Raw genomic sequence first — 12,152 nt, 5'->3', positions numbered from 1 at the left:
TCAGTTTGAGCATGACAATGTTTGGCTACTGGTTTATGTTCACAGACCAGAAGTGACCTCGTCCAACTTGACTGCCCTTTTTTCCAGACTTTACAGAATTTCCAGTACATAATTCTGTCTTCTTCTTCTTGCGTATGGTGTGCACAGCCTAAAGTTGTGGGACAAATTGTTCTATTTGATCTTGTGCACGCCGGGTTGATTGCATTCGTCGAAACAGGGCGGACCACGTGAAGGTTGCAATCTTCCACCCCCATAATTCTGTCAATTTGCCAGTTTTAAAAAAAAACTAATTAACAAAGAGTTCAGCCAAAAGTAGATTGTTTGTGTTAACTTCTGGAATATTTATGATTAACACAAGTTAATTTATTCAAATCTTTCTGTGACCACTGAGGTTAAATTAATGTGATACATGCCCTTGTCGGAATTTTTAAAGTCAAATGTAGATAAGAAAGTAAATATAATGAAATATCAAGTGTTTGATCTTTTAAGTACTGTGAAAATATCATGATTTCTATTCCTTCTCTCCATAGATGCTCCCTCACCTGCTGAGTTTCTCCAGCATTTTGTGTCCACCTTCGATTTTTCCAGCATCTGCAGTTCTTTCTTAAACTTTGAATCATTACTATCTGCTTGGCTATCAAGTTTGATATTTTATTGCTTTTAGTCAATTCTCAGAAGTGCATGGCATGCTTTTTAGAAGTCTATGTGGTGGCCACCCACTGCAATCAAGCACGTTGCACTCTAAATGCATTTGAAGAGAAACATTTATCATATACAAAGCTCAAAGCCTTTGCAATACATAATCTCTATTTATGTTTAGTCCTCATTACTATAAATAGCGCAGTAGCAACAGCCAAAAAATATTTGTTCATTTCCCTTTTGTTCGCTTCTCTTCTAATAGATCAACAATATAAATTATAACAAACGTTGTTTCCCAGTACAGTTAAAAATACAAAGTTGTCCATTTAGTAGTCAGAACAAGGAGTGTTTATATAAACTAGAGGATATTTTTCTTAAAGGGTACCTTTTCTGTTGTGCTGCTGTTGCAAGTAATGCCCCTGTCCCACTTAGGAAACCTGAACGGAAACCTCTGGTGACCTTGCGCCCCACCCAAGGTTTCCATTGAGTTGCCAGAGGTTTTGGTCACTCGCCTGAAAAGCCTCGACCGAAGCGTGAACTGCATCTACTGACCTAAGATCCTACAGGATCTTTGCTACCGACCGCACACACACACACACACAAACACATCGCAAAGGTGGGGGCCAGGGACAGCTGTCTGCGCAATGAAGAGGAAGGTAAACAGCTGCCACTGAGCACGGTAAGTCCTTTAGAGAACGTGGGGAGGGAGGGAGAGAAGGACAGAGGGGAGAAAGAAGGGGAAAAGAAGGGGAAGAGAAGGGGGAGAGAAGGGGGAGAGAGAGGGGGAGAGAAGGGGAGAGAAGGGGAGAGAAGGGGAGAGAAGGGGGAGAGAAGGGGAGAGAAGGGGAGAGAAGGGGAGAGAAGGGGAGAGAAGGGGAGAGGAAGGAGTGGAGACAGTTTTAAGAATTTTAATAAAGTTAGCGGGCATTTTACCTTCCGGCGGATCTTCTAGGTCCTGAAAACCAAAGAACGATCTTTGCTGAAAACTCCAATGAGCCAATCAAAATGGTCGGTCAGCGAAGGAGATTGCCTTCGACTTCCTGTAAGTAAAAAGCGACCCCACTCCACTGGCTTCGACCAAACGGCAACCTATTTTTAGACGAGGCCGGTTTTGAATTTGTTGAAATAATCGCAGGAACATAGAAGAAGTCTCGACTACGCGGAAACCACTTTCGACCATTAGCGAGAGTGACCAAAACCTCCGGGAACCTCACGGAAACCTTGGGTGGGGCGCAAGGTCACAAGAGGTTTCTGTTCAGGTTTCCTAAGTGGGACAAGGGCTTAAGAATTTTGTTGTTCTGTTCCGGTACCTGTGGCAATAAAAATCTATTGACTTTCTTGAAACAAGGGCAGATTTAGAACCATGGTGAATCTGAACCATGTGGATAGAGAACATTTCCAAATGTTGCAAGTGTCAAGAACTGAGGGAAATAGAATGAAAGTGAATGGCAAAAGATAATTGACCTAAAGAACTAAACTAAAGGCAAATCAATTGCACCATCATGGAGAGACAAAGGTCTGCAGATGGTGGAATCTTGAGCAAAAAAATATGGTGTTGGAGGAACACAGCAGATCAAACAGCAGCCATTGGGGAGGAAATGGACACACAATGTTTGGGTGCGGTCCCTTTTTCAATCTGAATTAGGGTCCTGACCAGAAATGTCACCTGTCCATTTAACTTCCACAGATGCTACCTAACATGCTGAGTTTCACCATCAATTTCATAGTCTTTGTTTTGGTGCATTGAATGTTGTAGAAACAATTCTATGAATGGGCACCAGGTCATAGTGAGAGTTGTAGTTGTTACCGGTTAATTATGCCTCCACAGCTATGTTTCTGTTTTGTGCTTAGGACATAATATGTTTTGCGGGGCTCATGATTCATCATTTATCTATATTTGACAAAATCTGATTTCTGTACAGGTTTAATTTGGTCCGCTCATCCCTTAACAATTAAATACTTTTAAAGTAAATGAAATACTCCCCAATGAGAAGTGAGAAATGTTGTTTGTCTTCCACAGAATGAATAGAATATTACCTTTTATTTACTGCGATCCAGGATCACAATAAAAATCAGACACAATACACCAATGCTGATCAAGTCATACTCTAATGAGCATTTTATTTTTAATCTGATGCTTGTTATCCATGATTATTTGCCATATAAATATAAATATCATAAATGTAATTATATGACACCACAGGTAAGCAAGTCTCAAAATTAACTTATAGGTACAAACATAATATTTTAATTTCCATTTTTATATAAACAACTATAAAACACTGATACAAGTAAAGGAAAGTGATATTCAATAAATTACTCAACATTGCACATTTTCTGCCAATAAAGCGGTGTGAATTACAGATGTGGTAGTTCGATGCTCAAGTTCCAGTTTTTTGGTGTCACAAGATTTCATCTCAATATCAGATTCAGAAGTCCAAAGTATTTTCATTAATCTGATCTTTGTTAGCCATAGGTCTCTGCAGCAAGAGATTACCGTTGCTGGATTTCCACAGGAAGTGGCAAGATTTCTAAAGAATCAAATTGGATGTCAAGTTAAAGGGTACGTTGCAACTTCCTCTAAGGAATAAAAACAGCAACTAAAGAAAATCGTCAGGATCAGCAGGTAAACAAATTGTTTATGAAACAGCATTACTTAACATTTAAGTGATATAGGCTTGGAATTTCCTCTAGTAATGTGCATCTGTGGCTTACATTTGTATCAATGTGTTGCCATTCCAGAAAATCCCAGAATCTGTTTCATCCAAACAATTATATTAATTATATTCCAACTGGATTTTTTTGCTACATGGCTATTTAAATGTATTATTATCAACCTTCACTCAAAGGAGATGTGTGATGTAAATTGCTGGAAGTGAAAGTTAACAGACAGTCATTTATTATGTTAACTAATTCTCTGTAAAGTTGTTCAATTTTGCCTTATGATTTAATATTAATATTGTTTTACTTGATGATCATAAACAACATGGATATAATTAATGATCAGCCTTGACAGCAAATCTATTGAGTGGTCACCTTTTTCTTGAGATCTGAACTTAAGTTGTATTAAGTAACAATTCTTCTGCAATTGCTGGTTCAAGATTGTCCAGAAAAGGATTGTTATTTCTGATATATTAAAAAATGTTTTAGTCAAAAACAGATCAATAATTGCAGAATGTACATTTAGCTAACTATCTGAAGGCAAAATGATATATTTTAAAATCCTTCAATATATTAATCTAGTGTTAATTGCTGCAATGCCTAGGGTGCTACATTATCTTTCAGAGGGTACATTAAAAAGGTATTTCAGATTGACTTAAAAATAGTCTACTTTATAGAAGACGGGTAAGTTAAGAAATAGAATTATTACGATCTAATGTAAAAATAGATCATCTGACCATTTTCACATAGTTGGCTATGAAACGTTGCCATGGTATTTTTTTTTCATGCTTAGAAAAACAATATATGCAATTGAGTATTTAATTTACTTTCAAAGTATTAATTTGATGCAAGGCACTTTGTGATGCCGCGAGGACAGGAAAAACTATTTATAAATTCAATTTTTTGCCTCTCTTGGCATAATGCTCAGATGTTCAATTTGGTAACTCAAACAATTTTAATGTCTTTCAGCGTAATTGGTAACTCAATTGCCCCTTCCACCACTCCTGCTGTCCTTCACATAGATCTTTTGTTTCTCTTTCCAGTTTTATTCCTTATCCTCTTGGTTTTGTAACAAATGTTTGGCTTACATTTTAGAACCCAGCAGACATGAAGTTTCTATATCTCCATCCCCTGCTCCTGGTTGTTACAGCAGGATTTGTTCAACCATGTTTTTGCAACAGTGAGAGTATTTATGTGTAACTAAGAAATTGCTTGCCTGAGGTCCATCATGGTTTAAATTCAGGACTGCCAACATTGGGTGAGAGTTGGGAGTGAGAAATATGCGAGAGACCAAGCCCGAGGGAGCATCGCGACCGGGGGGGGGGGGGGGGGGAGGATTTGCCCCCTCCCATTGGTATGGAACTTTTGCATTTTTCTGCTTGAAATTGTGCAATATGGTGCATACTGTAGCGAGTCTTATATCTTACACTTGAATGATATATATGCTTTAAATTGGATTGGAGCGTTTTTGAAAGGGGGGAGGCTGTGCGATCACTGATCACTGGCCTTGGGGGTACCCGGTGTGGAGTAACCGAGTGGGGAGAGGGTGTGGAAGGGTAGGAACTTTTTGAAATTTGATGTATTAAAATCATGTTTTAATGCACTATAGAAGTATGATTTCAATGTTTTTTGTATGAAGTATTTTTAAGAGGTAACTTTTATGGGGTAACTTTATCCACACAAAGGGTGATGGGTGTATGGAACAAGCTGCCAGAGGAGGTATTTGAGGCAGGGACCATCCCAACATTTACGAAAAAGTTAGACTGATACATGGATAGGACAGGTTTGGAGGTATGGACCAAAAGCAGGTGGCGTAGCTGGGACATGTTGGCGGGTGTGGGCAAGTTGCGCCGAAGGGCCTGTTTTCACACTGTATCACTCTATGACTACATTATACCTCCACCATGCATGAATGCTTCAAAATCAAGTGATCGAGTTTTATTGCCATATGCTCAAGCATAGAAACATAGAAAATAGGTGCAGGAATAGGCCATTCGGCCCTTCGAACCAGCACTGCCATTCAATATGATCATGGCTATTCAGTACCTCTTTCCTGTTTTTTCCCCATATCCCTTGATGTCGTTAGCCCCAAGAACTAAATGTAACTCTCTCTTGAAAACATCCAGTGAATTGGCCTGCACTGCCTTCTGTGGCAGAGAATTCCACAGATTCACAACTCTCTACGTGAAGAAAGTTTGTCCTCATCTCAGTCCTAACTGCCCCCCCCCCCCTTTATTCTTAAACTGTGACCCATGGTTCTGAACGCCCCCAACATCGGGAACATTTTTCCTGCAGTTACAGTAAGTGAAAATCTAGCAGGCAAGCAGGATGCTTTCACCAACCACCCCCATTTGAAGTCCACTATCTTCCACCGTTTCTACCCAGTGCTTGGTACTTACTTCCAGCAGCCACTGGTTGTCCTCCAGGATGCACCGAGCCGCAGCCTGATCCATGCCGGTCACCTGGGCAAATTCGACACAGAGACTCTCTCTCTCTCCCCCCTCTCTCCTCTCCCCCCTCTCTCTCTCTCCCCCTCTATCTCTCCCCTCCCCCTCTCTTTCCCCTTTCTCTCTCCCTCTCTCTCTCTCTCTCTCTCTCCCTCTGTCTCTCTCTCTCCCCCTCTCTCTCTCTCTCCCCCCTCCCTCTCTCCCCTTCCCTCTCTTCTCTCTCCCCCCTCTCTCTCCCCCCTCTCTTCCCCCCTCTCTCCCCTCTCTCCCTCCCACCTTACTCTTCCCCCTCTCTCTTGTCCCCTCTCCCTCCTCCCTCTCCCCCCCTCCCTCTCTCTCCCTCTCTCTTCCCCTAACTCTCTCTCCCCTCTCTTTCCCCTAACTCTCTCTCCCCCTCTCTCTTTCTCTCTCTCTCTCCCTCTCTCTCTCTCTCTCTCTCTCTCTCTCTCTCTCTCGCTCTTCTCTCTCTCAGACTCTTTCTCTCCACCCTCTCTCTCTCCCCCTCTCTCTCTCCCTCTCCACACACTCTCTCCTCTCTCTTTCCCCTCTCTCTCTGTCTCTCCTCTCACCTCTCTCTCTTCCCCCCTCTCTCCTCCTCTCTTCCCCATTTCTCCCTCCTACCTCACTCTTCCCCTTGCCCTTTCTCCTCTGTCTCTATCTCTTTTTCTTTGCCCCCCTATCTCTCTCTTTCCCCCGTTTCTCTCTCTTTCCCCCTCTCCCCCTCTCCCCCTCTCTCTTTTTACCACCCCTCTCTTCCCCTTCTCTCTCCCCATTCTCTCCTACCCTCTCTCCCCTCTCCCTCCTCTCTCTCTCTCCCTTCCCTTCTCTCTCTACTGCCTCTGGGCTTGAATTTCCGGCCTGAAAAGCCTGGTTCTTGGCCTAGTTGTTCTCTCTCTCTCTCTCCATCTCCATCTCCATCTCCATCTACCCCTCTCTCTCTCTCTCTCTCGTCCTCTCTCTCCCCCTTTTCCTCTCTCTTCCCCCACCTCTCTCTCTCTCCCCACTGTCTCACTCTTCCCTCTCTCTCTCTCTCTCCACCTCCCTTTGAGAGTCTGTCCCTTTGGCACAGAGACTCTCGCGGCAGCGGCGCAACGCTTCCGACGCCTCCGACACCCGGGACATGCACTGTCCGGAGTGCTCCATGGCCAGAGCTGCAGCGAGCGACACGCCGGCCCCGGCAAACACTCGTCCGTCCCGGCTCCCCGCATCTGTTCCGGCCGCTGGTTCTGCTCCCATCCCTCCCGCAGCCCCTGCTCTCCGACACCATGCCGTTTATCCGAGTTTTGAAATTTTCCTTGATCACAAAATTTCTCACCACTGAGCGTGAGAAATTTCTGATGAGCGTGAGGGCGTGAGAGTTTGCTTGAGGGCGTGAGTCTCACGCTCAAAGCGTGAGAGTTGGCAGCCCTGTTTAAATTAGACTTTCTTCCCTTCTTTCCCCTCTCCATGTCTCCTACCATCCTCATCCCTCCCTCTGGTTTTACACTTTACTTCTCTTCTCTCCTTATCTGAACCCTTCTGTCTCCTTTTCACCTCTAGCCTAGGTCACTTATTCCACCCATTTGCCAACCACACCAAATGCACTGATTACTTGCAGCAGGGCTTTGACACACAGCCACCTCTATTTTCCAGCATTCTCTCCGTTACTCCAATCAGTCTGAAGAAAGATCCCAACCCAAAACATTGCCTGTCCATTCTCTCCACAGATGGTGCCTATCCCACTGAGTTCATCCAGTACTTTGTGTAATGCTTTCAGCATCTGCAGTCTCGTGTGTCTCAATGATACAAATTGGGCTATTTTAATTTATTTTAAACAAAAGATGGGCATCACTGGTAGAGTCAGAATTTATTTTCCATCCTTAATTGCCCTTAAGAAGGCAGTGGTAAACCACCATCTTAAACCCTTGCAGTATTTCTGATGAATATGCCCCTGTTATGCTGTTGGGAACAGGTTTAATGGCCCTCTTTGAGGATTTAGACCCAGCGATGATGAAGAAACAGTTTTATTTGCTAAGTAATTACTAATGAATGGTAATGAACATCATGGAATAATCAGTGAACATCATCAGTTCTGACCTTATGATGAAAGGAAGGTAATTGAGTGAAAATCAAAGATTATTGGTCTTAGAACCTCTGCCCTGGGAAACTCCTGCAGTTATGCCCTGAGGTTGAGATAATTGACTTTCAACAACAACAACCATCTTCCTTGTGTGAGCTATGCTCCCAACAACTGGTGAATATGTCTTTTGCTGCCCACAAACTTCAGTTTACTAAGGCTTCTTAATATCACACGACTGTGAGTACACCTCAAAGGAATCTTAATCAATCTATGTTCTTTAAATGCTAAATATATGTAAGTGTTTTATTACTTTCTCTCCCTTTCATCTTTTTTTATTAATTATAATTATTAAAGTCACTTTAATCAAATCAAATTTCAGAATTAGAGTTCACTTGCATCCTGCATTTAGGACATACAACGAATGGTAAATTACTACTTGTGGTTTTGTGTATGTCAATCTGTTTTTGAATTAAAATAAGCAGGAATAGCCATGACCATCCAGCATTTCAGGCAATATAGGCAGAGAAAGAAACAAGGTTAACATAACAGTTAAATTTTATCCCAGAATGTGCTGATGAATTACAATGGATCTGGCAGACCAATTCAAATGTCAGTAAGTCTGGGACTTACATGCTTGCATAGTCAAATGTAGAGGTTGTGAACACAATTTTAATGGGGCAGTGCATGTTTCAACACTCTATGCAACATGGAGTCCAGTAGCAGAACTCAACCTTGTTGAGATTATCAGCACTAATGTGAGAGAATTAATATTCTAGGAATTTGGCTTTGGATCTTCAATTCAAGTGTTTTAAAAAGGAGAATGTCAGGCTGTGGGAAACAAAAGGGGGACAGCACTGTTAGTTCTGATTTAAATTTATTCTGATTGTATTTGATGCTTTTAGTTATTTATGCTTTTTTTTCTCTTTATTCATTTTTTTTCCATGGTAGCTTGTTAATAGCCGTTAAATATTTCTGAATATCTGACAGTTTTTACAGGGTTGTGCAACTATCAAAGCTTTCATGTGAACTTACAATGCTATTGTGAAAGCCCTGTTAATTATTTTGGCTTTGTTGAAGAGTACAGAGTACAGAACATTTATGGCCAATAAGATAGACCTTGACATTTGGACAAGATAATTCAGGTGTGGAGTGCCAAGGAAGTTAAATGAATGGGTAGGGAAGAACTTCAGTTGTTGGTTTAAACCAAAGACAAACACAAAAAGCTGGAATAACTCAGTGGGTCAGGCAGCATCTGTAGAGAAAAGGAATATGTGACGCTTTGGGTCGAGACCCTTTTTCAGACAATGAATGGAGAGGTTGACTCTGAGTCAAGCACCAAAACGAGAATTAAGAGAGCAAAGGACTGAATTATGAGAGAGAAAGAGAGAAGAGAATGACAACAAAATATTATATCCCACATTTTAACACTTTCCTAAAAAAAAAATCAAAATCTTGAGTTGCAATTCCACATTTCAATAGTTAATTTTCACTGCCAGAAGGATTAATGGCAGTAATTAATAACTATTGCACTATCGAAATGGTACTCTACTAACTCCCTGCTTAAGTATGTGTGCTAATGTTAGTATGTCGATTGTAAATATGTAAAACTGCAGAATGTTTAATGCATGTCAACATTGAACCTGACAATGAATTGCACGAGTGGTAGAATGATGCAATGTAGATTATCCTTTGGTTGGAGAATTTAATTTTCTATCTTACACCCATAAGTAACAGTATATTGTATTGCTTTGTTATTATTTTGGCACCAAATGCTGGCCAACTAAATATTCCTTCTTCAACATATTAAGAGTAATGATAATGTAAACATGAAGTGTTTAATTACAAGTGTTCGAAAAATCTATCTTGCTTCTTTGGACTGCAGTTATTTCAGTAGAAAATTACATCTACTTTAGGAATTGATGTGCATTTTATTCATGTTTAATATATAAGTTCGCCTGCCAACAATTGTTCATTTGATCAAAACCACAGCATATTTACTGCTGCTTTGTCAAATATTCTGTTTAATTAATTTTAGACCCTTCATGATGCAGACAAATTGTCACCATGTATCTTCAACAAAAATATTCATCATTTTAGTCCAGTTGTTTTTAAAATCATATCAAAATATTTTATTTTGAGGATTAAATGTAAAAACAGTTTCAATTTAAGAAACACAAACATCCAAGATGTTTTAGATTAAAGTAAGCACATTTTCCAGTGAGTAAATTCTTAAAATAAAACTGTCTCTAATAAATGCCGTCAATATATTTAGCAATGAGGAGGAGATTTTTTTGTCCCCATCAGAAGTCAAGGCCACAGTTATCAGCTTTGCTGACTACAGTTCCGATTCTTATATTAATCAATTAACTCAGAGCAATCTGAATGTTAAACTTCACAATATATCTATAATTCATGTTTTTAATATTCTCAAATAGGCAGAATAAAAGTGCAATGAGAAACATATTACTGTCTTTATTGTAATTTCCCTAGGATGTGTTGCCTGTCCAGGGCCAGGTTTAAAGATATCTGCTCAGGATTGGAACAACATTTGGAGAAGGAAGGGGGTGGTCCAGTTGTCATGATCTACAGCAATGACATAGGTAGGACTTGGGGTCCAAGCCCATGACTCCCTCAAAGTGACAACACAGCCACACTAGTAGTTAGAATGTTTTTTTAAAAAAAGCATGTGGTATGCTTGCCTGCATTGGTCTGGGCATTGAGTATGTTAGGATGTAATTATGCAGTTTTATAGGACTTTGATTAGGCTGCCTTTGGGGTGTGGCATGCAGTTCTGATTGCCCCATTACAAAAAGGATGTGGAGGGTTTGGAAAGTGCAGAAGAGGTTTGCCAAAATAATGCCTGGATTAGGGGATATTAGTTATAGGGAGAAGTTGGATAGACCTGAATTGTTTTCTCTGGAATGCCAAAGGTTGAGAGGACACCTGATAGAAGTATACAAAAGTATGAGAGGCATCGAGGGTAGACAGCCAGAACTTTTTTTTCCCAGAATGGAAGTATCAAATACTAGAGGGCATCGCTTGAAGATGAAAGGGGCACAGTTTAAAGGAGATGTGTGGGGCAAGTTTTTGTTTTTAAAACAGAGGGTAGTGAATGTCTGGAACACACTGCTGAAAGTTGTGGTGGGCAGTTATGATAGTGATTAAGAGACTTTTGCACAGGAATATGGATATGCAGGAATCGGTGGGCTGGAGGGACTGTTCCTGTGCTGTACTGTTCTGTGTTCTAAAAGGTGATCTGCTGATTGAAGGTAAATGTGAACAACTAAAATGTGTGTTTGCCTCATTATCGCCCCAGGTTTTGATTGAATGAAAAGCACTGTACATTAGTTACAACCTATTTCCACAAACATCAGGCCCACAATGTACGAGAACAAAATAAACCAGGAGACAGTCACCTTGTCATTCACTGACCTCACATACACTTCCTTTTTCTCTAGGACCAAACCTATAACCCCTTTTGGTCATCCAAGGTTGCCTTATCTTGCCATCCTTACCTCTCCTTCTTACAGGAATATGCTCAATGTCAGACGCTGACTTATTCAATAACAACTGCTCCCAATTTTTGCTATCTACCTCATGCCAAATAACATTGTAATCTGCCTTACTCCAATTTAATGCTTTACCCCAAGGTTCAGACATCCCTATTCAAAATTATTTTTAAAACTTGTGGCATCATGATCACTATCTCCAAAATGCTCCTCGCTAAACACTCAATCAATATTGTGTAGGAAGGAACTGCAGAAGCTGGTCTAAACTGAAGATGGACACAAAACGCTGGAGTAATTCAGCGGGACAGGCAGCATCTCTGGAGAGAAGAAATGGGTGACGTTTCAGGTCGAGATTCTTCTTCACTGAACATTTCAATCTCTTTTCAACATATAAATCATTAATGTCCAATGTTATTTCCCTTTACTCTCCTTGAAAATGTTCTCCTTAGAGAAGTTGCTACAAGTTGTCAATGAGGTATATCTGAGCTAGAGATAAACAGAAAGTAGAAACATTTGTAAAATAAAGGTATATTTTCATATACCATTCCACCAGGTACTAGTAGGTATGTTACAAAACTTACCTTCAGCGGCGCTGCAGTTCTGCCACTGGCCGTGTGCATGATTTTGGCGCCTTTGAGGGGGGGGGGGGGTTAAAATGTGGTTTTTTACCTACCTGTCCTGGATTATATTTACTCGGAGTGCAAGCTTTTGCTGAAGAATTGTTCCGACAGGCGTTCTGTGAATTTTTTTTTTAATTGCCCGACAAGTTCAATGCTGGAGTAATTTAAAAATCAGCTTCTAAAGCCGTCAATGCCGACAACGGGGACGGATATCACG

The sequence above is a fragment of the Leucoraja erinacea genome, chromosome 11, assembly GCF_028641065.1.
Source record: "Leucoraja erinacea ecotype New England chromosome 11, Leri_hhj_1, whole genome shotgun sequence".
Lineage (NCBI taxonomy): Eukaryota > Metazoa > Chordata > Chondrichthyes > Rajiformes > Rajidae > Leucoraja > Leucoraja erinaceus.
The sequence above is the reverse complement of the archived record's forward strand: the minus strand, read 5'-3'. Positions refer to the sequence as shown.